Source organism: Prionailurus bengalensis, chromosome F2 (genome assembly GCF_016509475.1).
Source record: "Prionailurus bengalensis isolate Pbe53 chromosome F2, Fcat_Pben_1.1_paternal_pri, whole genome shotgun sequence".
Taxonomy (NCBI): Eukaryota; Metazoa; Chordata; class Mammalia; order Carnivora; family Felidae; genus Prionailurus; species Prionailurus bengalensis.
The window spans coordinates 33156121-33182618 of record NC_057353.1 but is presented as its reverse complement, the minus strand read 5'-3'; positions in this window follow the sequence as shown (position 1 = coordinate 33182618).

Below are 26498 nucleotides of genomic sequence, written 5' to 3'. Positions count from 1 at the left end.
ATCTTGTTGAAATATGTAGACATAAACTAGGTGAACAAAAGGCAAATAAAACCAAAGTCCACTGATGATAAAAAGAAGAACATATATATGGTGTGTGTTAGGAGACTTGATGACATGGCCATGATTCCAAATAAAAATGGAAACGTACCAGAGAACAAAAATAAGTTAATAATTGACATGGAGGTTATTACAAATAATGATGTAAAAAAAAAAACCCTCATCTACAAACATTTGTTCAATACTTAGGAAGTAGTTTAAAGGGAAAAAAAAATATTTGCTAGTTCTTCCTCAGTTATATGAGAAAACAACCTGACAAAAATCTCGATAGGGATGGGAAATAGCAAAACTGAAGACTTTTACTTAATAACTTCACCATTTTGCTGAACCTCTCATTTTTCATCAGTCTGTGCCACTTGTGCATTCAAATTTCTTGGAAGAAAACATTCAGAAACATTTCGTACTATTTAAGCATAAAGTTTATTCACTACAAAAGGTTTCTAACTTTTCTATCTTCAAGCAGACAATGTCAAAGTTAGTACTTCCTGCACTCTCACCTGATATATTATGTAATCTAATAATATATTATCTGTATTTAATTGCTTTTTGTACATTTTTGGCATAGAAGGACTACAAGGTTTGGATTCACTTTCTTTGATCCTCACCTTTTCTTAAAATGACTCTTAACAATGTCTGTCTTTTAAAGTAGTTTGCGCAATTAAAGACTATATATATATATTTAATATTTATGTGCACACGAATTACATATGTAATTAAATAATACATGTACAGTACTTGCAAGCAGTAAATGCTCAATTAAATGTTATTAATTATTGACTCTATTGCTGTATTTTATGTAACTCTCTTCTCCTGTCTACTAGACTATGGAGTTGTTGATGACATTATTAATGGCCAATTTATCTACGTACCTTCAAAGTGTTTAGTGTCTTCCACATGTTAGTTGCTTGGTACATATTTTTTTAAAGTCTACTTATTTTGAGAGAGAGAGGGAGCATGAACAGGGGAGGGGCAGAAAGAGAGAGGAAGAGGGAGAATCCCAAGCAGGCTCTGCATTGTCTGTGCAGAGCCTGACTCTCGGGGCTCAAAGCCACGAACTGTTGACATCATGACCTGAGCCAAAACCAAGAGTCAGATGCTTCACCAACTGAGGCACCCGGGTGCCTCTAGTACCTACTTTTTGAATCATTAAATGATTCAGATGCAAGATTATCATTTATACTTCATTTTTTTTCAGTTGTGAAATGTGGATTTCTGGTCTTCACCCCAAGAATTAGAATCTCTAAAGGTGCAGTCCAGGAATATGAATTTAGAAAAGAAATTCCAAAGATATTGAAAACCTTAGCTCTAAACTGTGTGCTCTCTCTCTCTTTTCTTTAACCTTCTAGTCCAAACTGTAGCTTTGTGTATTGCTGTGGATATTCTGTTACCCTTTTTGCCATATACAGGATACACCATAAAAGAGGCCCTTGATTACTTTTAGAATATGGTTCATTGAGATGGTAGCTATATTTTTGGTGAGCATAGCATAACATATAGAGTTGTTGAATCACTGTGTTGAATCACCTGAAATTACTGTAACGTTGTCAACTATACTTAAACATAAAATAAATAAATAAATAAAAATTAAAAATAGAATAGGGATCATTGATAAAATCAAGATTGTTTGTGACCTACCTTGTTTCAAAAAAACCTTAAACACCTAACAATAATAAATGCTATATAGCAAGATATGCCCGCTCTAAGCCTATTTACAACTTAGTGACTGACCACTGATTTAGCTTTAAGCTTTCTAGCAACCTAAGTAAAAAGAAATGCATGATATTACTAGAGTCTGGGGACCTGTAAATAAAACTAGATAATCTGCCTAGAAACACGAGCATTCCTGATACAAATATTACAAATATTAGAAAAAAATGTCCTCAGTAGGTCTACATATAGGGAGACTATTGTATAATGTAAAATATATATCACTTAACAATCTACTTGCAGTAAGTATTGGGATGAGTTGCTAGAGGTTGTTTGGTTAAATACAATATTTCGGTCACATGAACTATAGATATAGATGGAAGGACATCCATATTCTAGTAGACAATTAGAAGAAAAACAAATTCTTCCGCAGGCTTATACGAAACATTTCAGATGTAATAAATGTATAGAGAGGTTTTAGTAGTTTGAGGAACCAGCAGAATACTTCTATTTTCATCAGTCCTCTATAGATATTTTGCCTCTGAAGTAAGTTTTTGAAAGATGAATGAGTTTGAGATTACACTCCTTCACAAATATCTAGACTGTAGCTCTTCTGTATTGGCCATTAAAGGTGGAGATTTATGTACTGATAGACATTTGAGTTGAGAAATACTTGGCAAGTCTAGTTCCTCTATGAGGTCAGCTATGGTAGTATCATTAAGAGGGCACTCAAATAATCATTGGTCCTGAACATTGGTCAGTTTCTTCACTGAGATATAGTACAACATTTTACACTCCACCTATGGTCTTTTTTGACTCAAATTTCACTGGTTGTATCTGTCATAATATAAAAAGATCGTTTGGGTCCTTAGCGTTTTCCAACAAGGATCAGTCTTGTACTTCTTTTCCCCTGAGATTTTAAATTGAAAACAGCCTAAGAAACTTACAGACCAATAAATTGAAAATCCGTACTCTTGATCAAATACACCTAAAATGGGCTCACAAAGGCTTGAAAGATTTTACATATAGATATGAGAAAAGATGTGCTAAAAGTAGAAAATGCTCTTTACAAAGATGAAGGAGGTATTTTATTTTTGGAGTTTGATTCACTTTGTAACATCTGGACAGTTTGGGCTCCTAGAATCTTAGTTTAAGTAAACCTATCATCATTAGCCTAAGTTGAATCTAGTTTATGAATCCCACATGGTTTATTAAGAGGATTAAGTCTGAGGGAATAATAACTCCCAGATCAGTATTATTTGAATAGGGAACAAAAATCAACAGGTTGTATTGGAAGCTGTCCAGCAAGGTGTGACATACTCTTTAGCTTTAGGAATCCACAACTGTAAACACTCCTTTGACATAGCAATCTCAAGTTCACCTGGTTGGTATATCCTCTGGGTAGCAGCCTGGCCAAAAGGAAGCCTAGAGAATTCAAAATTAATTCTAGTTCATTTACCTGGAGTCTCTTGTTGGATTGACATGGTCCTGAATTATAAAGATAATGGTCCTAGATTATAAAGACAATGTTTGCTGAATCTTCTTACAGTGGCCACTGTAGGTTTCTAGGAGAGAATATTTTAGATTCTGGAAAATATGGATGGGCAGACAATAATGAGCTTTTGTTTTTCAGAGCCATTCTTGGAAACTTTCTCTTGAAGGAATATACCCTGGTGCTCCTCTCTGAAACTGTTCCAAGCCAGATGGCTGACTATTATTTGATTGTTATCTCCCTTAACATTACCAAGAGGTCTATCTGAAACAGGAAGTGATGGCCTCAGTTCAGCACCTCCTATGCAAAACAACTTTTAACATCTCCAGATGTTAAATTTCCATAATAATTACTCAGGCTTTTGGTTGGGATTTTTTCATCTAGTTAGGTCCAGGACCCTGATGGGGGAAGAGGGAGCAAGGTTGAGGTCAACACTGCCTCATGGAGATCTTGTTAATTGCAGCCTTAATTAAATGCTCTGTGAGACAGATGAATGTATTTGGCCCCAGCCTCTGTTAGTCAGGTTTATTAGAATAATTGATGGACTTGTATGCTTGTGGGACAATTTGCTAGAAGCCAAATGTAGAAATGAAGGGTGGGTATTATTGGGAGGCAACTTTCCAGAGGTTTCTTGCACTTATGTACATCTAGTGAGCAGAGACAATGATTGCCTTTGTCCTAGACTATATTTTCAAGGATGTTTGTGTAGTGAACTGCTAGGGACATAAAGATAGTGTTTCCATCTAGAAGAAAAGGAAGGTTTGTTTACTCTATAATCAAGACAGTGTCTTCCTTTAGCGTAAAGGTACGGGAGACTTATTACCTATTATAAAAGATTTGGATTCCATAAGCTTGGGGTTCCTCTACTGTCATGTGTATTACCTGGCCTTTTTCACTTTGTCTTGTAAATGGCATTTTTGCTACTGATATTGCTATGAATAATAAATTGTTTTTGTCTCCAATGCTGGCATTCATGAAACTGAGGATAACGTGACCTTGTAATTGGGGTTAAATTGCAGGCTTGTCAAGTTTTTTTTTTTTTTAATGTTTGTTTATTTTTGAGACAGAGAGAGAGACAGAGCATGAATGGGGGAGGGTCAGAGAGAGGGAGACACAGAATCTGAAACAGGCTCCAGGCTCTGAGCTGTCAGCACAGAGCCCCACACGGGGCTCAAACTCACGAACCGTGAGATCATGACCTGAGCTGAAGTTGATGCTTAACCGACTGAGCCACCCAGGCGCCCCATATTTGTCACAGTTCTTGAGAGTCTTGTGATTTCTTCTTTGACCCATGAGTTATTTAGAAGTGTGTTGTTTAATTTCTAATATGTAGGATTTCTCAAATTACATTATGTTTGTTGATTTCTATTTTGATTCCATCCATCATGGTTGAAAAAAATACTTTGCATGATATAAATCTTTTCTAATTTTTTGAGACTTGTTGTATATCTTAGTGTTTGGTCTATCCCAAGAATGTTTCATATGTGTTTGAAATAAATGTGTATTTGACTTCTGTTTGTGGAGTATTCTATAAATGTCAATTAGATCAGATCTTCTGTATCCTTGTTGATTTTCTGTCTAGTTTTTGAGTGATGTCCTGACATCTCCAACTACAATTGTTGAATTGCTTGTTTTTCCTTTCAGTTACATGAGTATGGCTTAATGTGTTTTGGGACTCTGTTTTTAGGTATGTATACATTTATAATTGTTATATCTCTTTCATACACTGACCATTTTATCATTGTGAAATGCCTTTCTTTGTCTCTAGTAACTTTTTTTTGTCTTAAAGTTATTTTGTTTCTTTTTAATATCACCATTCTAGTTCTGTTATGGTTACTATTTACATATGTATCTTTTCCCATCCTTTTACTTTCAACCTAATTGTGGCTTTGAATCTAAGGTGTGTCTCATTTAGACAGCTTATAGTTGGGTGGATTATTTTATTCATTCAGCCAATGTCTCCCTTTTTATTGGAGTGTTTAGCATATTCTCATTTAATTTAATTATTGATACTATTGTATTTACATCTGTCATTTTGCTATTTGTTTTTAATGTCATGTCTTTTTTGTTCCTCTGTTCTTTCACTACCTCCTTAAGGGTTAAACAAATGTTTTTAATGTGCCATATAAATTCCTGTGTTGATTTTTTTAATCTACACTTTTTGAGTTATATTTCTTAGTGGTCAGGCTGGTAATTACAACACACACCTTTAAATTCATCAAAATCGATTTCAAGTTAATTCTTACTTAATTTGAGTAAAATATAGTAACTTTGCTCTTTTTATAGCTCATTTCCTCTTTGTTTCTTTGTGTTGTTATTGTCATGTATTACATCTGTATAGTTTATAAAGTCTATGCTTTAGTGTAATCTCAGGTATTACTTTTTAATTCATAGAAAAGAGAAATGTATATACAATTATATACTCAGAGCCCTGCATATTTACCCATGTATTTACTGTTTCTGGTGCTCTTTCTTCCTTCCTCTTGATTCAAGTTAGTTTCTTTCAGCTTGAAGAATTTCCTTTAGTATTTTTTATAGGTCAAGTCAGCTAACAATGAATTTGCTTAGCTTTTCTGATAATGTCTTTATTTTGACTTCATTTCTGAAGGGTGTTTTCACTGGATATCAAATTCTTGGTTAACAGGCTTTTTTTCCTTTCAGCACTTTAACTGTGTCATTCCACTGCCTCTGGTTTCCATATTTTAAATAAGTCAATTGTTAATTGATGTTTTCCTGTACATAATGAATACTTTTTCTCTTGCTGCTTTCTCTTTTTCTCTGCTTTGGCTTTCACAGTTTGCTTTGCTACATCTAGATTTGATTCTCTTTGTGTTCATTGTGGGTTCATTCAGTTTCTTGGCTCCACTTCCTGATGTTTTTCATAAATTTCTGGCATTTACAAGCCATTATTTCTTCACATATTTTCCCAGGTTTTCTTTTCTTCTTTTTTTTTAAAACTTGCCTGGACTTAAACTGAAAAATCCCATTTCCCTCATAGCGTAAAGCTACTGATGTGTCTGCTCATATTTTAATTCTTTTTTTTTTAAATGTTTATTTATTTATTATTATTATTTTTTTTTCGAGAGAGAGAGCCGAGGAGGGGCAGAGAGAGAGGGAGACACAGAATCCGAAGCAGGCTCCATGCTCCAAGCTGTCAGCACAGAGCCTGACATGGGGCTCGACTCACAAACCGCGAGATCATGACCTGAGCCAAAGTGACGCTTAACTGACTGAGCCACCCAGGTGCCCCAGCTGATATTTTAATTCTTAATTTAAATTTTTACATTTGGATTCCTAGATATTGCTTCTGTAGCTGCATAGCTTAGTGGTCAGTTAATAATTTGAGATGTTATACTCAAACATCTCAAGCCCATAAGGCTACTACCCTCATACAATCTATCTCTGTGTGTGTTGAGAAGCATATTAAAACTTCAGCCAATTTTTGAGTCACCTTGGATTTTATTTACTGCTTGACTTTCATGGTCTTCTCCTGCAAATGTGTGCAGTTCTTCAGTCATCCAGGGATGTGTAAAGAGTTAATCTAGGTCCCGTCTGACACTCTTATTAAAAATTGGCTGGTTTGTAGGAGCCTGGGTGGGTCAGTCAGTTAAGCATCTGACTTCGGTAAGGTCATGATCTTGTGGTTCGTGAGTTCAAGCCCTACATCTGGCTCTGTGCTGACAGCTCAGAGCCTGGAGCCTGCTTCGGATTCTGTGTCTCCCTCTCTCTCTGCCCCTCCCTGCACATGCTCTGTCTCTCTCTCTCTGTCTCTCAAGAAGAATTAAACATTAAATTTTTTTTTTTAAATTGGCTGATTTATGGTAACCCCAAACTGGACTGCAAACCCAGGCTAGCAAAGATGTAGACTTTATCTGTATGTTTCCTACTTAATTCACTACATCAAAGGAGGCAGCTCTGTGGGTTTTTACCGTCTGCTTCAAATCAGGTCTACTAATATTAACATGTCTAAAATTTTTGTGAAACTATTTATTATCTTTTTGCACTATGAACCCTGACAACTCACAAGTCTGATTTCCTAACACTAAAGGGCTCTCTTCAGTGAAAAATATTACTCTCCTCTGGAGATTTAGGATCACAACAGAGTATTTTTGTTCCTTGTATTTCAACAACTATAACTACCATAACTTGATTTTGTAAATATTGTAAAGTGATTTTTCTTACTCTTAATTTGCCTATGTAGTATGAGAGCAACAATTTTCCTTCCCATTTTACTGACATTAAAAACAGAAATCCTTACCAAATTCACAAAGCTGCAGTGTCTGAAAGGCACTTTTTACAATTAGGTCATTTTACTTCATATATATGGCTGTTTTCATTAAGCCATCGCTCTTCCCATAGCAGAACATTTGTGTGCTCTAGGAGTTCCAGAGTGCCTTCATATATATATTTTCAAACTTGATTATCACTACCAGTGTGTGAGCTGGGCAAACAACACATTCTTATGTCATTGAAGAGTTGCAATAACTGAGGTGCAGCATAGTGTGTATAGTATAATCAGCTTATTACTGATTATCCTTTATTTTTAGGACTTGATGATAACTAGAAATGTAAAGCTAGAAAATAAATACTTTATTAGTGTATCTATGTTCATATGTTAAGCTTAACCGAGATTTGAGGCTCTTCAGCTTGCCTATTTTTTGGACAAAAAACTTAGTTTCTTTACCTATGAGGTAGTAATTAAAATAAATCTTGAAAATCTGAATAATTTTTATGGTAAACTGAAACTATGTACTTAGAGATATATTGCAGAAGGATTCATACATTCAGCAATAGGAAAAGTTAAATAATTAAGCTCTGTATCCCCAGTAAATTGTGGGGATATACCTGGGGACAAATCATATGACACATATTTACTAGGGGCAGATGTTAACCCAGAGTGCCCATGATGTCCTTAAGGAGTATATTCTATGAAATTTTGATAAATATTCCTATTTTTTCTATCGTATTCTAATCAACTTAATCTATTGTGTTCTGCCTTTTTTCCTTTTCTAATTCTTTTTTTTTTTTAATTTTTTTTTTCAACGTTTTTTATTTATTTTTGGGACAGAGAGAGACAGAGCATGAATGGGGGAGGGACAGAGAGAGAGGGAGACACAGAATCGGAAACAGGCTCCAGGCTCCGAGCTATCAGCCCAGAGCCTGACGCGGGGCTCGAACTCACGGACCGTGAGATCGTGACCTGGCTGAAGTCGGACGCTCAACCAACTGCGCCACTCAGGCGCCCCTCCTTTTCTAATTCTTTATGCTTCCCATATTTCTGCTGCTAGACTTTACTTTTTAGCATGGGCTCAAAATTAAACATTGTTTGACCTTTTAAATTTTTATCTTTAAATAAGTAAGTAAATAAATAAATAACCCAGACATGAACTAATTTATCATAATTCTCTTAAGGTATGCAGAAAGATCCACTGTATATTAGAAATTCCCTTTACTCAGGAGAATGAGACAGAATGTCTTTCCCCTGGTTCTATGTAGCCATACCTGAGGAAATGATTTCCTTTGGAGTCAGTACCACTAGGTAGGAATTGTTAACCAATATGTAGATTAGTGCCACAAGGATAAGTGCAGTAATCACACATTTGGGGATATTGTTACTAGGGTTTTTCAGCTCTGCCGCAGAAAAAGGGAAAAAAAAGGCCAGTCACAAAAAATGACTATATAGGAGTGCCCGGGTGGCTCACTTGGTTAAACATCTGACTCTTGGTTCCAGCTCAGGTTTGTTCCATCTCAAGGTTTGTGGATTTGAGCCCCATGTTGAGCTCCGCACTGACAGGATTCTCTTTCTCCCTCTCTCCCTGCCCCTTCCCCGCTTTTTCTCTCTCTCTCTCTGTCTCAAAATAAATAAATTTTTAAAAATGACTATATACTGTTTGAAAGTGGTTTCAATATAACATATAGTAAGAAAAGGAAGTGATTCTGCAAAAGAGCTCATTTTTGTTGAATGTTTATTTACCATGACCTGGGTGAGTTGATTCTAGTAGCTATAGAGTTGTGTTAAATTCTAGGATTTCAGTGCTGTATCCTTGAGATACTGAACATGAGCCTTTTGGATGAGAACAGGACAGTTCAGAAACCCTGAACTCTAGGCCAAGAGAACTGGAGTGAATCTTTTCCTACCTGTGGTCAATGTGGTAGAATTGTAACTACCTGTTAATGAAGGGCTGGAATAGCAAATCCGTTTGGCCACAATATTCTAGAACGTAAGGGGAAACTCTCCTGCTCTTTTTCCTTTTTTTTATTTTTTATTTTTTTATGTTTATTTTTGAGAGCGAGAGAGACAGAGCATGATCAGGGGAGGGGCAGAGAGCTATGGAAACACAGAACCCAAAGCAGGCTCCAGGCTCTGAGCTGTGAGCAGAGCCTGATGTGGGACTCAAACCCACAGACCGCGAGATCATGAACTGAACCAAAGTCGGATGTGCAACTGACTGAGCCACCCAGGTGACCCATCTCCTGCTCTTTTCATTCCTTGGATTATCTGTACATTAGTTAAAACTTGGATTAAACCTGAATGTATATTGCCAACACTAAAACTGACTCTGGTGTTTAACTATTTGGAAAATATAAAGTAATATTATTAATTTATATTACACAACTCCCTCAAAATAATTCATATAAAGAGAAAAATGTAAGAAGTAAGCCCATAAAGATTTAAAGAGGCATAGATACATGTTAGTCTAAATCTTGAGATGGGGAAAGACTTTTCAAGTATGAAGACAATGAAAAAGTAAAAGATTGATAGTGTGATACCATAAGTATTAAAATTATGGTTTAAAAAGTCAAATGAACAAAATAAAAACAAATTTTAATGTTTATTTATTTTTATTAAAAAAAAATTTTTTTTTAACGTTTATTTATTTTTGAGACAGAGAGAGACAGAGCATGAACGGGGGAGGGGCAGAGAGAGAGGGAGACACAGAATCGGAAACAGGCTCTAGGCTCTGAGCCATCAGCCCAGAGCCCGACGCGGGGCTCGAACTCACGGACCGCGAGATCGTGACCTGAGCTGAAGTCGGATGCTTAACCGACTGTGCCACCCAGGCGCCCCAATGTTTATTTATTTTTGAGAGACAGAAAGACAGTATGAGCAGGGAAAGGGAGAGAGAGAGAGGGAGACACAGAATCCGAAGCAGGCTCCAGGCTCTGAGCTGTCAGCACTGAGCCTGACACAGGGGTCAAACTCAGGAACCATGAGATCATGACCTGACCTGAAGTCGGATGCTTAACCAACTGAGCCACCCAGGCACCTCTCAAATGAACAAAATTTAAAAGTGAAGATTAAACTGGGAAAAATATTTGCCTGTCTTCTTAAAAGGAAGTAATATAAATAGTTATGAACATTTGCAAAATTCTTCCCTCCCATTAGTAGTCAAAGAAAAAGTGAGTTATAATGCTGAGATATGATTTCCATAGACTAAGGGACAAAAGAATGAAAAAAGTATGATGATGCCAAGTGTGGTCATTTTAGTTCACACTAATAGATTTGTAGAGCCCTTCTGGAAGGCAACTTCTCAACACATTTCTAAATATTTATATGCTATTTGTATGCTTCACTTAGTAATTATACTTTAAGATTTTTTTCTAATAAAGCAATGAGAAATCCAAAGAGATTTACATAGAAGGATGCTGATTGCAACAATAGGTGTAAAATTTAAAAGTGAAAAATTGGAAACAACTCTGGGAACCAACAATGGGAAAATGTTTAAGTAATGATCAAACTTCATATGGTAGATAAATGTGTGTTCATTAGAGCCATTTATGCTTAATAATATTTGTAAATTCTCACTGTGTACTTTAAATAAAACAAAATAAACACAGTTATAAGAGTGTATGTGCAGTGTGGTCCCTATGTGTGTACTTACAAGATAATTGGCTACAAGCAATCTTTATTTTAATTTATATTTTCTGTATTTAAAATTTTTTCCCTGATGAAAGTCTGTTATAACTAGGAAATATAGACCATTAAAATATTTGTTCAATAGAGGGGTGCCTGATGGCTCAGTAGGTTAAGCATCTGGGTTCATCTCAGGTCATGATCTCTTGGTTCGTGGGTTTGAGGCCCATGTCAGGCTCTGTGCTCACAGCTCAGGGCCTGGAGCCTGCTTCAGATTCTGTTTCTCCCTGTCTCTGCCCCTCCCCAACTTGTGCTCCCTCTCCCTCTCTCTCTCTCTCTCTCTCTCTCATTCTCAAAAATATATAAACATTAAAAAAATTAAAAAAATATAGTTGTTCAATAGAAACTATGCAATTGCTGTGGAGTCTTTAAGGGGCTGCAGTTTTGTGTTCACTTGTTTTAATTATAAACACCTGGAAAATACTCTGTTTTCCAAAGTTGGAAAGCTGCATTTGTAGAGGGTTTGAGGTGTTTTTATCCATTTGATAAAGTAAGAGAGAAACCCATCACATGAAAACAACATAGTATTTTTTTAAAGTTTATTTATTTACTTTGAGAGAGAGTGCATGTGGGAGGGGCAGAAAGACAGAGAGAGAGAGAATCCCAAGCAGGCTCTGTACTGTCAGTGCTGTGGAACCCAATGTGGGGCTTGATGTGAACTCGATGGGGGGACTCGATGGGGCCCAGTGCAGGGCTCAAACTTGTAAAGCGTGAGATCATGACCTGAGCCAAAATCAAGAGCTGGGTGTTTAACCGACTGAGCCACCCTGGTGCTCCTGTAGTATTTCTTTCTTAGACTAAGGTGCTTAGTGTACATTAGGGATCCATAAATGTTAGTTTTATAATCTGGTTATTTTAATTATCACTACCTGAATTGTATAGAGAATGCTTCAGCGTCTCTAGGGTGCTTTAAAAACGTTTTGTAGTTCATTGCAAACCAGACTTAATTTTGACAAATGGGTCACTTAGTACACATATTTAGGGTTTTACATTTCCCCTCTCAATACTCTTACAAAGGCATGATTCATCTTTTCAACATTACTTATTTTTTTTTTTTATATTTCCAGCTACTTATTGATTGAGGCACAGTCTTTTGAGCATCTGCTTCTTGCTCAACTATGCTAATCAATGAACATACAGGGATGATTAAGACACGGTCTGGATCCAGTTCACCATTTTGACCCTGGCATCTGGGCAGGCTTGGCGAACACAGTATGTCTCAGTAAGTCTGTTGAATTGATGATCCTTATTCTCCAGACATTCCTGTCTAGAGAAGACAATATATATAAACCAAAACTTTTTTTTCATAAACAACTAGGAAATTTATTATTGCATACATTAAGAAATGCACAAGTAGACCAATATTAGGGTTGTTTGATGCAGTAACCTAACAGTGTCATCAAGAACCCAGGTCCTTTCTAGATCTCAGTTCTGCCTCAGATCCACTCACAGTTACAATATGGTTGCTGCAGTTCCAGACGTCACAGGCAGGCATAGTAGCGTTCAAAGGCCAAAAGAAAACTATCTCTCTTGGTATGTTTTTCTTGGAATTAGGAAACCTTTTCTCAGCTTCCCATAGCTTGACCTTCCCTTAGGTATCCTGGTTTAGAATGAGTTCTTTTGCCTACACCTAAAACCGAGACTTTTAATATACTGGTTGTGTGCTTCAACAAGGTAATACTAACAATAGCTAAAATTTACGTGGTACCCACTGTATGCACGGAACTGTGTTAAACATTTACATTAACTCATTTAATCAAATCAGCCACCTTGTGGTATAGTATAGATAGATGAGGAAAAGTATAAGAAAGTATAAGAAATTAAGTATTTTGCCAAGTACCTAGCTATTCACTTTAATTCATTCATTCATTGAAATTAAAATTTATATGTCTTTACATGTATGTTTATACATATATATTAATGTATGTTTTATTATGTATTATATATAACATATATACTTATAAATAAATAAATCCATAAGGCCACAAAAGCCAAGAAACAATTCAGTGATAAATGAACCATGAGAGTGGTTTGGCTTATTTCTTGGTGATTTTTCCACAGATTCTATATTTACCCACCCTGAGAGGTGCTCCCTTATACAGGGACTGGATTAGAACATTCAAATCTGACTCACAGCCACAAGCTTATCCTTAGCCTCTTTCTCCATTCCGTCACACGTGGCAAGATTATGAAGTCCCGTCTGTGCAGGTTATTGCAGTCAGATAAATAGATTTTAGTTCAAGTCTTGGCTGTGGGAACAGTATTCTGAAGATCTCTAGACATATTACTATACTTATAAGCAAAACTCCTTGGGAATAGTCTATAGTTCTTTTTCTGGCATAAAAACAGACACATGGGCCAATGGGACAGAACTGAGAGCTCAGAAATAAACACAAACATATATAATCAATTACCATTTTACAGAGAAGCCAAGAATACTCATTGGGGGAAAGGATAGTCTCTCCAACAAGTGATGGGAACACTGGATATTCACATGCAAAACTACAAAATTGGATCCCTGTCTTACACACTCTCACCCCAAATTTGGTTTAGGTATTAAGATTGATGATGACACACATGCACTAAGAGGGTATGGAAAGGTTTATTATTCTTCCCTCATGACTTTTCATGAGGGACAGGGCAGGGTCCCAAGCAGTTCCAAAAATGTCTTGACAGGACAGGTAGGAGTGACTAGCTTGGGATTCTATGTTGGTTAGGCAGTGGGGCTAGGATGAGAGTTCGCGTTGAATGAATGGGGTGAGGTTTGTGTGATTTCAAGTTCCTGACAGTGACAATGGAGAGAACACCAGGCTTTCTTGTCAGCTTGCCCAGATGTGGGCATTAAGGGAAAGGGAGTAGTGGGGCTTAAAAGCTGTCAGCAGTCAAATATCAAAGTGAAGTCAGCCTCTTTAAGAAATGGATTAAACATTTTGCATTATTAGAGTGTTTCTTTGATCTGTATCTCTAGAACACTAGAGAACACTAGAGAACACTAGAGCAACTCCAAATTTTGATATAACTGGTATCCTCTCTGCCATTCATTCAATAATTCTACAAACATTTATGAAGTGTCTAAAATAAACATTGTTTCAGATGCTCTGGATAGAATACAATCAGTGCCCAGAACAGACAAACTTCAACACTGTAGCACTTAAATTCTTTAGCATTGTTTAAAATCCTAGGCTTGAGGGTGTCAGGAAATTTTTATCTTGATTTGAAATCAGTTCCTACAGAAAGAATATACACCATTCTAATGGAGGAGCAGTCATGTCTGTGATCTCCATGCTAGTACCTCTGTCCTGTGAGAAAGAAGATGGCATAGTTGGTGACACTAAAGATAACAAAGTAAATTTTGTTATTATTGTCATTCCAAAATTCAAATGAAGAATTTATATAGAACTTTAGGAGAGCATGTGTTTTGAGTCCCTTATTCCTAGTTGGGTCTGGTGGTCTGTGTTCCTTTCTACATCATGGAATGGTAGAAAAAGGACAAATATTAGAGTTACACAGACCTTGCCCTTCTCCTTTCTGTAAATGATCTTGTTCTGACAATAAAAGTTGCATGTGGAAGCACTATTGCTGGAGATGAGAGCACAGGATAAATTGTGGTTCCTGTTTCAATTTTCTCTGTCTTGCTGATATCAAGGCCAGCTACACTGATGAGAAAAATAGGGACTGGAGGAGTCAGGACAGGGGTATGTGTAGGGTTGGAAAGAGAACCAGGAAAAGATAGTATCTAGTTTACTTGGATCCAGATGACATGTGTTCTGGTCTCAGGGATCTGAAACTTTGGGGGAGAAATAGAAGCAATGAGCTTGGCCTGAAGGTTCCTATGTGCCTTCATCCTGTCGGGGAATAGACCTGTTCAGAAGATATAGCTGCATTGCTATCAGGAGGGAAAGGATGATGACCTTTGAGTCACTTAAACAACTCAGTGGAGCAGAAACAGATTCTGAGCTATAAATTGACACCTAGACCAAGAAATTCAGGAAGGTAATAAAATATTGCCTCAAGACTTCTGGTTTCTGGTGTGCCATGTAAAAAAGATCTTAGAAGTCTTCACTTTCTCCTAAGAACAGCTTTTACAGCTGAACAAACTTAAAAATCAACAATTGGGGGCTCCTGGGTGGCTCAGTCATTTGAGCATCTGACTCTTGCTTTTGGCTCAGGTCATGATCTCACAGTTCATGAGTTTGAGCTCCGCGATGGGCTCTGTGCTGACAGCGTGGAGCCTTCTTGGGATTCTCTCTCTCTCCCTCTCTTTGTCCCTCTCTCTCTCACTTAAAAAAATAAATAAACTTAAAAAAAAAGAAAAAAAATCAACAACTATTCTTAGCTCTGAGAACTGAGGTCACAGAGAAAACTGTTACCCCCCAAATAGGAGAGACAGATGGGCAGATACAGAGAATCACAATTTATCCAAGTGGAAATTCATGAGGAGAAACCTCTACAATGATCAGTACCAGGATAGGTAAACCTAAAACGTATTTGGTGACTTGTTGGAGGCTCCATGTGGACAAGTCTGAGACAGAAATTCATGGGGACTCAGTCATCTGAGGATCCTCACCCTTTTGTGAGTTTTACTTCTGGGAGCTCTACCAGGTCCTCATAGTGAGTATCAGAGAAAAAATCCCCTTATATTTCTCGCAGGGGAAAGAGGAAAGGAACCATTTTGAAATATGCCAAAATGTCCTGTTGTTTTTGCTTATTTGTTTTTAATAGATGTAATAGACATAACATTGTATTTGTTTCAGGTGAACAACCTACTGATTCAATATTTGTATATATTATGAAATGATCATCACAGTAAGTTTAAGTAGCATGCATCACCACACATAGTTACAAACTTGTGTGTTTGTGTGTGATGAGAACTTTCAAGATTTACTCTCTTAGCAACTTCCAAATATACAATCTAGTGTTATTAATTATGGTGACCATGCTGTACATTACAGTCCCATGACATTTATTTCACAGCTAGAAGTTTGTACCTCTTGTCCACCTTCACCAATATTGACCACCCCCACCTCCCACCTCTGGCAACCACCAATCTGTATGTTTTAGTTTAGTTTTGTTTTTAGATTCCACATACAAGTGCTATTTGTTTTTCTCTTTATCTGACTTGTTTCACTTAGCATAATGCCCTCAAGATCCATCCATGTTGTGTGTGTGTGTGTCTGTCTGTTTCTCTGTATACCACATTTTCTTTATCCATTTATTCATGGATGGACACTTGGATTGTTTCCATATTTTGGCTGTTGTAAATAATACTGCAGTGAACATGGTGGTGCAGATATCTTTTTAAGTTAGTTTTTTCATTTCCTTGGATAAATACCCAGAAGTATAATTGCTAGATCATAAGATAGTTCTATTTTTAATTTTTTGAGGTACCTCCATTCTGTTTTCCATAGTTGGCCGCACCAATTTACATTCTTAGAAATAGTGCACAAGGGTTCCTTTTTCTCTACATCCTTGCCAATGCTTGTTATTTCTTGTCTTTTTGGTAATAACCATTCTAATAGGTGTGAGGTTATATCTTGCTATGATTTTGATTTGTCTTTCTCTGATGACTAGTAATGTTGAGCATCTTTTCATGTTCCTGTTGGTCGCTTGTATCTCTTATTTGGAAAGATACCTATTCAGTTCCTCTACCCAGTTTTTTAAAAAAAATTTTAAGTATTTATTTATTTTTTGAGAGAGACAGACAGACAGACAGAGCGTGAGAGGGGAAGAGGCAGAGAGAGGGAGACAGAGAACCCAAAGCAGGCTCCAGGCTCTGTACTGTCAGCACAGAGCCCGATGCGGGTTTGAACCCACGAACCAAGAGATCATAACCTGAGTGAAAGTCCGATGCTCAACCAACTGAGCCATCCAGGTGCCCCTCCTCTACCTAATTTTTAATCGGATTGTTTTTGTTATTGAATTGTATGAGTTATTTACATATTTTGGATATTAACCCTGTATTAGATATATGATTTGCAAATACTGTTTTCTCATTCAGTACATTGACTTTTCATTTTGTTGATGGTTTTCTTTGCTGTGCAAAAGCTTTCTAGTTTGATGAAGTCCAATTATTTATTTTTGTTTTTGTTGTCATTGATTTCAATGCCAATTCCAAAAAATTATCACAAAAACCAATGTCAAGGAACATAACACTTATGTTTTCTTCTAGGAGTTTTATCATCTTGGGTCTTATGTTCAAGTCTTTAATCATTTTGAGTTAATTTTTCTGTTTGGTGTAAGATAGTGATTCGGTTTCATTCTTGTCCATATGCCTTTCCAGTTGTCCCAACGCCATTTATTGAAGGGACTGTGCTTTCCTAAATATTCTTTCCTCCTTTCCTGTAAACTAATTGACTAATTATGCTTGAGTTTATTTCTGGGCTCTCTATTTCTGTTCATTGATCTATGTGTCTCTTTGTGTGCCAGTATCATACTGTTAGTTAACATATAGTAGTAATGGTTTCAGGAATAGAATTTAGTGATTCATTACTCACATATAACACCCAGTGCTCATCCCAACAAGTGCCCTCCTTAATGCCCATCACCCATTTAACCCATCCCCCACAATCTCCCCTCCAGCAACCCTCAGGTTGTTCTCTGTATTTAAGAGTCTCTTATGGTTTGCTTCCCTCTCTGTTTTTTATCTTATTTTTCCTTCCCCTATGTTCATCTCTTTTGTTTCTTAAATTCCACATGTGAGTGAAATAATATGATATTTATCTTTCTCTGACCAACGTCTTTTTGATCACCAAGTAATATTCAATTGTATATATATGTGTGTGTGTGTGTGTATCTGTGTGTGTGTGTGTGTGTGTGTGTGTGTGTGTGTGTGTGTAGTTATCCAAGTTTATTCATTTTTGAGAGACAGAACATTCCCATGCATGCAAATGGGATAGGGGCAGAGAGGGAGAGAGAGAGAGAATGTCAAGCAGACTGCACAGAGCCCAATCTCACTAACTGTGAGATCATAACCTAAGCTGAAATCAAGAATGGGAGGCTTTACTGACTGAGCCACCCCGGCGCCCCCTGATGGCAGGACTTATCACACTCACCAAAACTTTATAGTTAGCAAGTGATCTTAGAGTTAATATATACATTGAGAGTAGGTATGACTTTGGAGCAGTCCGTGGTTTGAGAATGCTGTAAAAATGAGAGACTTTTCCTTTGACCTCTCTAGGAATCTCAATTTAAAATGATCAATCCATTTAACTTTTTAAAGGTTTTTATTTATTTATTTATTTTATTTTTTTTTTTTTTAATTTTTTTTTTTTCAACATTTATTTATTTTTGGGACAGAGAGAGACAGAGCATGAATGGGGGAGGGGCAGAGAGAGAGGGAGACACAGAATCAGAAACAGGCTCCAGGCTCTGAGCCATCAGCCCAGAGGCCGACGCGGGGCTCGAACTCCCAGACCGCGAGATCGTGACCTGGCTGAAGTCGGACGCTTAACCGACTGCGCCACCCAGGCGCCCCTAAAGGTTTTTATTTAAATTCCAGTTAGTTAACATACAGTGTAATGCTGGTCTCAGGTGTACAATATAGTGATTCAACACTTCCATACCACACCTGGTGCCCATCACAAATGCACTTCTTAATCCTACCACCTATTTTACCCCCTGCCGCCGCCCCCCCCCTCATCTCCTCTCTGGTAACCATCAGTTTGTTCTCTATAATTAAGAGTTTGTTTCCTGGTTTGCCTCTCTCTCTCTCACTCTTTTTTTCCCTTTGCTTTTTTGTTTTGATTCTTAAATTCCACATATGAGTGAAATTATATGGTATTTGTCTTTTTTGACCGACTTATTTTGTTGACATAATACTCTCTAGTTCCACCCATGTTGTTGCAAATGACAAGGTTTTATTAGTTTTTATGGCTAATAGTCCATTGTACACATACACCGCATCTTCTTTATCCATTTATCAATCAATGGACACTTGGGCTGTTTCCATAATTTGGCTATTGTACATAATGCTGCTATAAACATCAGTGTTCGTGTATCCCTTTGAATCAGTATTTTTGTATCCTTTGGGTAAATACCTAGTAGTACAATTGCTGGATTGTAGATTAATTCTATTTTTAACTTTATGAGGAAATTGCATACTGTTTTCCAGAGTGGCTGTACCAGTTTGCATTCCCACCAACAATGCAAAAAGGTCCCCCTTTCTCCACATCCTCACCAACACCTGTTGTTTCTTGTATTGTTGATTTTAGCCATTCTGACAAGTGTCAGGTGATATCTCATTGTACTTTTGATTTGTATTTCCCTCATGATGAGTAATGTTGAGCATCTTTTCATGTATCTGTTGGCCATCTGTATATCTTCTTTAGAAAAATGTCTATTTGTTTCTTCTGCCCATTTTTTTTTATTGGATTACTTGTTTTTGGGATATTGAGTTGGAACTGCCATACTGTTTTCCATTGAGTCTGCACCAGGTTATATTTTCACCAGGACTGCACAAGGGTCCAGTTTCTCCTCATCTACATCTTTCCCTATACTTGCTGTTTTCTGGGTTTTGTTTTGTTTGTTTCATAATAGCTATCCTGATAGGTGTGAAGTGTTATCTCATTGTGGTTTTGATATACATTTCCCTAATGATTAGTGAGTTAAGCATCTTTGCACATGCCTTTTGGCCATTTGTATTTCTTCCTTGGAAAAATGTCTATTCAAGTCTTTTGCCCATATTTGATCAGATGGTCTTGTTTTTTTGTTTTTGTTTTTAAATTGGTGAGATGTAAGAGTTCTTTATATATTCTGGATACTAATCACTATCAGATTTCCATTTAATGGGGAAAGGACAGTCTTCAACAAATGGTGTTCGGAAAGCTGTATATTCAGAAGCACAACAATAAAACTGAAACTTTACACCATATTGAAAGTTAGCTCAAAATAGATCAAAGACCTAACCATGAGAATTAAAATTATAAAACTCTTAGACGAAAACATAGGCCAAAATTTCATGAGATCGGATTTGGCAATGGTTTCCTGGATATGATCTCAAAAATGTAGGCAACACCGCCACCACCAACAATGATAAAAATAGATAAATTGGGCTACATCAAAATTGTAAAATTGTGTGAATCAAACGACACTATCAACAGAGTGAAATTGCAGAGGGAGGAAATATATGCAAGCCATTTAACTTTTAGGTGCTTTAATGCTTCCTACAAAAGTGACTATAAATATAGATCCATGGAAAAAGACAGAACATTGAGGCTAAAAGAAATGCTTTAGCTGATGATTGATCATACTTGACAGGCAGTATTCAGTAAAGTACTGGTCCATATAGTACCCTAAAAAGCTGATTATTTAGAGCCAGCAATTGGCTCCCAATTTCAAAATAGTTATTTGGAAAAAATCTGGTAGAAAATTGTGTGAGGATGATATGTAGCTCTGTAGGTCTTTCAGAACAGGTGCTGTGTGATGCCAGGCATCACAAAAATATCCCCACAGAGAGAACACACTAGCCAGTATACTCAAACAACCATTGGTGGGAAACCATTACAAAAGTGATGAAGGTTTGTGTGTGTGTGTGTGTGTGTGTGTGTGTGTGTGTGTGTATGTCTAAACATTAAGAGGTCCAAAATAAATTCAAAGTGGATGAAAGACCTAAATGTTAAAACCATCAAAAACCAGGAAACCATCAAAATCCTACAAGGGAAAACAGGCAGCAAACTCTTTGACCTCGGCCGCAGCAACTTCTTACTTGACATGTTTCTGGAGGCAAGGAAAACAAAAGCAAAAATGAACTATAGGGACCTCATCAAGTAAAAATCTTCTCCACAGCAAAGGAAACAATCAGCAAAACTAAAAGGTAACCTTTAGAATGGGAGAATATATTTTCAAATGACATATCTGATAAAGGGTTGGTATCCAAAATCTATAAAGAACTTATGAAACTCAGCACCCAAAACCAAATAATCCAGTGAAGAAATGTGCAGAAGACATGAATAAAGACTTTTCCAAAGAAGACATCTAAATGGCTAACAGACACATAAAAAGATGCTCAACATCATTCATCATCAGGGAAATGCAAATCAAAACCACACTGAGATACCACATCACACCAGTCAGAGTGGCTAAAACTAACAACCAGGAAAGAGATGTTAGCAAGGATGTGGAGAAAGGGAAACTCTTTTGCACTATTGACAATAGCCAAATTATGGAAAGAGACCAAATGCCCATTGACTGACAAATGGATAAAGAATATGTTGTATGTGTGTATATACATACACACTATGGAATATTACTTGGCAATGAAAAAGAATAAAATCTTGCCATTTGCAACAATGTAGATGGAAATAGAGAGTATTATGCTAAGTGAAATAAGTCAATTAGAGGAAGACAGATATCATATTATTTCATTCACATGTGGAATTTGAGAAACTCAACAGATGAACATAGGGGAAGGGAAGGAAAATATGATAAGAACAGAGAGGATGGAAAACCATAAAAGTCTCCTAAACACAGAGAACAATCTGAGGGTTGCTGGATGGGGAGGTATATGGGGGGATGGGTTAAATGGATTATGTGCATTAAGGAGGGCCATTTCTGGGGAGAGCACTGGGGGTCATATGTAAGAGATGAATCACTGGGTTCTACTCCTGAAGCCAAGATGACACTGTATTTAACTAACTCGAATTTAAATTCAACAACAACAACAACAACAACAACAACAACAACAAGTATTCAGAGGGACACCTGAATGGCTCAGTTGGTTAAGAGTCCAACTCTTGGTTTTGGCTCAGGTCATGATCTCAGGATTTGGAAGTTTGAGCCCTGCATTGGGCTCCATACTGTCAGTGTGGAACCTGTGTGGGATTCTCTCTCTCTGCCTCTCTCTCTGGCCCACTTCTTATTCTCTCTCTCTCTCAAATAAATAAATAAACGTGAAATAATAAACAAAAAGCCATTAAGAGGTCTTGTTATCAATATCATGTAATCAGAGTTCCAAATGAATCTAAATGAGTGAATTAACATTAGTACATTTCAGATAGAACTTGAAAATGTATTGTCTCATACTGCTCAGTGTGGGAATGCAAAATGAGAAGAAAAGGAAGAGAAATATATAAGATATATATTTTTGTTGAACTACTTAAAATTATATATGTATCCAGTCATATTTTAAAAGTCAGGACTGGGGCGCCTGGGTGGCGCAGTCGGTTAAGCGTCCGACTTCAGCCAGGTCACAATCTCGTGGTCCGTGAGTTTGAGCCCCGCGTCAGGCTCTGGGCTGATGGCTCGGAGCCTGGAGCCTGTTTCCGATTCTGTGTCTCCCTCTCTCTCTGCCCCTCCCCCGTTCATGCTCTGTCTCTCTCTGTCCCAAAAATAAATAAACGTTAAAAGTCAGGACATAATTTAAAAAAATCTATCTTCAGTCACACTCCCATCACTCCTGATGCCTTCTCCCAGAGGAAACCACTTTCTGTTCTTTTCTAACTTTGTCTTTGTATTTTAAAGGATATAATTTTATTGTTATTTAAAAAAATTTTTAGTTTACATATCAAAATACTTAGCTAAAGAAAGTTAGCTCTTTTATATACACCTCCCTTCATTTTCTCTTCCCATCTTCTTAGTATAGGTCTGCCACAGTTGATTAAATCAACATTTAGTTTTTACATTATTACCTTTTCAATAGGATTCTCAGCTTTATTGTGCCCATATTTTCTCTTGTCTTTTAAAAAAGTTTCTAGGGGCGCCTGGGTGGCTCAGTTGGCTAGGCGTCCAACTTCGGCTCAGGTCATGATCTCACAGCTTGTGGGTTCGAGCCCTGCATCGGACTCTGTGCTGACAGCTCAGAGCCTGGAGCCTGCTTCCGATTCTGTGTCTCCCTCTCTCTCTTCCCTTCCCCACCCGCGCTCTGTCTCTCTCTGTGTCAAAAATAAATAAACATTAAAAAAAATTTTTTTTAAATAAAAACTTTTTTGTGTACCTATGACATTCATTCCCAAATATTTTGGCAGAGTTTCAGTATCCTCACTGTATATTTAAACATTTTTTTTTTTTTTGCTCCTCTACCTTCCTTCCTTCTTACTTTCCTTCCTTCCTTCCATCCTCCCTCCCTCCTTTCCTTCCTTCCTTTCTTCCTTCTTTCCTTCCTTCCTTCTTTCCTTCCTTCCTTCTTTCTTTCCTTCCTTCCTTCCACCCTCCCTCCCTCCCTTCCTTCCTTTCTTCCTTCTCTTTTGATATTTCTTAGAGAACTCCCTCCTTCTGCTCCAATCTACACTGGTTACTTTCTATCCTACTTCATAACTGGAGTCCTGAGACTTCCCTTTTTTGATGATTCTGGGAATTCCCTGTAAGTTTTACCTTTGTTGGATATTCTGTGTCCTGGATATGATGTTTTTATTTTATTTTTTCATGGTTTATTCTCTGCTGGAGTATATATCCTATGGGAACTTCCTGAGAAGGGCTGTAACTTTATTAGTGCTTTCAGTTTTTGCGATGTTGTGAGGTTCATCTTCTTATTGGTTCCGGCATGGTCTTCCTTGGCTTTTAGCTTTCTCTAATAGCGATGTTAGTTACTATCCATTCCTCTCCTTTCTAAGTTCCAAAATTTTAATACATATGTTATTTGCTGTTGTTTCCTATCCTGCTTTATTTATCTTTATGTGTTTATACATATTTAATTATTTTCCTGACATTTAGGAGGGAGGAGGTAGCAGCATATTTGTTCAATATTCCACCTTAAACAGATCTCTCATCAAAGTTTTAGTTACCAAAATTGTTGAATGACTCATACGCTGTCATAAGGTGAAGGGCAGGGGAGGCTCAGGAAAAAAAAAAAGCTTTTCAAGTGGCAAGTTGGTGCATTAAATTGCTCTGCCAGATGGAGATTATGCCTTTCTCACTGTTAAGTATATATATTATGGGCTTTTTTTGGGTCTTATTTAATTTTAAGTTTCACTAAACAAAATGGACACTAGATGGCTCTATAAAAGCATATATATTCAGAATACTCCATTTAATTGAAGAACTTGAAGGCATCATAAAATCTTTGATAACAAAAGAAAATTAATTTTTTTTAGGTATAAGAAAATGATTTTAAAACCACTATTAGCTATTAAGGAGTGAATTCAGAATTTTGTACATTTTCTAGGTGCCCTTTGTCGTCAATAAATATTTGTCAAATATCTGCTAAATGCCAGGTACTATGAGAGGTAATGTGTCTGTAGGAGTGAGTAAGATAGACATGGCCTTGTCCACAGGGGATTTACCAGCAACAAAAACTCAGAAATGAAATAAATAATTAAAAATGATAACTTAAACAGTTTCAAATATGTCGAGTTTTGTGAAAAGATGTAAGATGCTATTGGAATATATATCAGGTTACCTAGTGTAGACTGCATCAAGTATGGCTCTGTTGAGAACGTGAGGCTCAAGCTGAAGTCTGAAGGATAAATAAATTGTTAAAGCAGCTGGCTGAAAAGATGTGTTTTCCAGGCAAAGGAATGGCATAATTAAGGTTCCAATGACATGGGAGAGAACATGGAACTGAGAGAGGGTGAAGCTGATGTCAGGAGAAGTGGGCAGGGGGAGTGGGACAAGAGGAAGCTGGTGAGGTCCACAGAAGTGACATTGGATTTCATATTGCGTCTAGGAGAGGTGAGAAGCCATGAAGTGTTTAAGCACACTCATATGTGATTTACATTTTTAACAGATAATTCTTGTTACCTTGTGCAATATAACACGGGTTCAATTTTGTAAAGTTTCCAACTTTTTTCAAGTTGTTCAAATCATTGGATTAGTAATGGTCACCAAAAATAATTGAAATTGTTGTATAGGAGCAGTGGCTTTGAGGATCTAACCTAGAACCTAGTTAGGGACACAGAAGTCCCCAAAACGGAACAATCAAAAGAAACTTTGGAAGAGAAATATGTATGAATATATGTTGTATGCATGAGTATGTATGAATGTGAGAGTATATATGAATATATAATTATAAATGGTCACAGTCAACATGACTTATATTACAATTATTTACTTTTTCTGCTGTTTATTGCAGTTGATACCTGGTTTGGATTATATCATGAGGTGTGAAGGGATTGATATTGAGTTATGATGGCATAACTCTGCCTACTTTGGGTCATTTCTGTTATATCATGAATAACATAATGTCCTCTGTGGTGTTTTTGTACTAGTTTAACCTTTATTGTATGAATTTTCATTAGGTCCAATTGAACAGCCCAAGCTGTAGGAACACATTATAGAGTTTTCATAGAATTTCTGGAGTTGGAAAAGATCTAAGACATCATATTTTTTTTTGGATTGCACACTATTTTATTCTTTTAGGGTATGTCAGGATTGGCTGGGAAGTAGATGAAGGTTCAGGTTGGCAATGCTCTGACCACACTTTCCCTTTAACTGGAGAAGTTCTCCCTATCTGTTGAGCTTTTATGCAATGTTTTCTTTGAAGAGAGCTTTATGCTACTGCAAAGTTGGGAAAGTTCTGATCTTGTTCAAATACTCATTTTCATGGGTGAGGACAATGGTTGTAAATGGATTTTTCCAGATCCAAATGAAAGAAATAAGATTTTTCCCTAGACATCTAGTATAAGAAACTCACTAATTTTATCCCAATTAATGAGTAATTGGTGTGTAAATGAATTTGTGTGAGTTGTTTTAATCAGAAAATCCAGGTTTTGAAATAACAGAGTTCCCATAAAAAGCTGGAATTAAAAGTTATATAGTGGGCTCATGAAAGAAAAAAAAAACATTGTACCAGTGTGAGTTAAAACATTTTTCTTTTTAAAATTGTACTGCTTTGTTTAGATGGTTAGGTATAATAACCTTTACCTTAATCCCTTACAGGTAAATGGATGTCCAATATATATATATATATTTTTTCTGGTTCTTTTTAGAAGTATTTAGAGGGAAGCTGCACAGGAATTAATAGAAAAGAAGTAGCAAAATATTTTTCAGTTAAGAATTGGCAAAAGTGGGGTGCCTGGCTGGCTGAGTGGGTTAAGCATCTGTCTGTGGCTCAGGTCATGATCTCACGGTTTGTGGGTTTGAGCCCTGCTCTCAGGCTCTGTACTGACAGCCCAGAGCCTGCTTTGGACTCTGTTATCTCCCCTTCTCTCTGCCCCTCCCTCATTTGTGCTCTGTCTCTCTCTGTCTCTCAAAAATAAAAAAAAAAATAAAAGAAAAGAAAAGAAAATGAAAGAATTGGCAAAAGAATTAACTGTAGCCCCCCCCCCCAATAGATGCACTGTATTATTTTAAAGTCACAATGTAAATACAAAGACATGGCTGCCATTTTCAACTTAGTAAGACGTAAAGATTCAAATGCTGGAATAATAGGATAAATGCTCTTTTTTTTTTTCTAGGAGAAAATGGATTTTTTTTTTAGGAGTCTGGTTAAGAGGACCATGAAATATCATTGGAGGC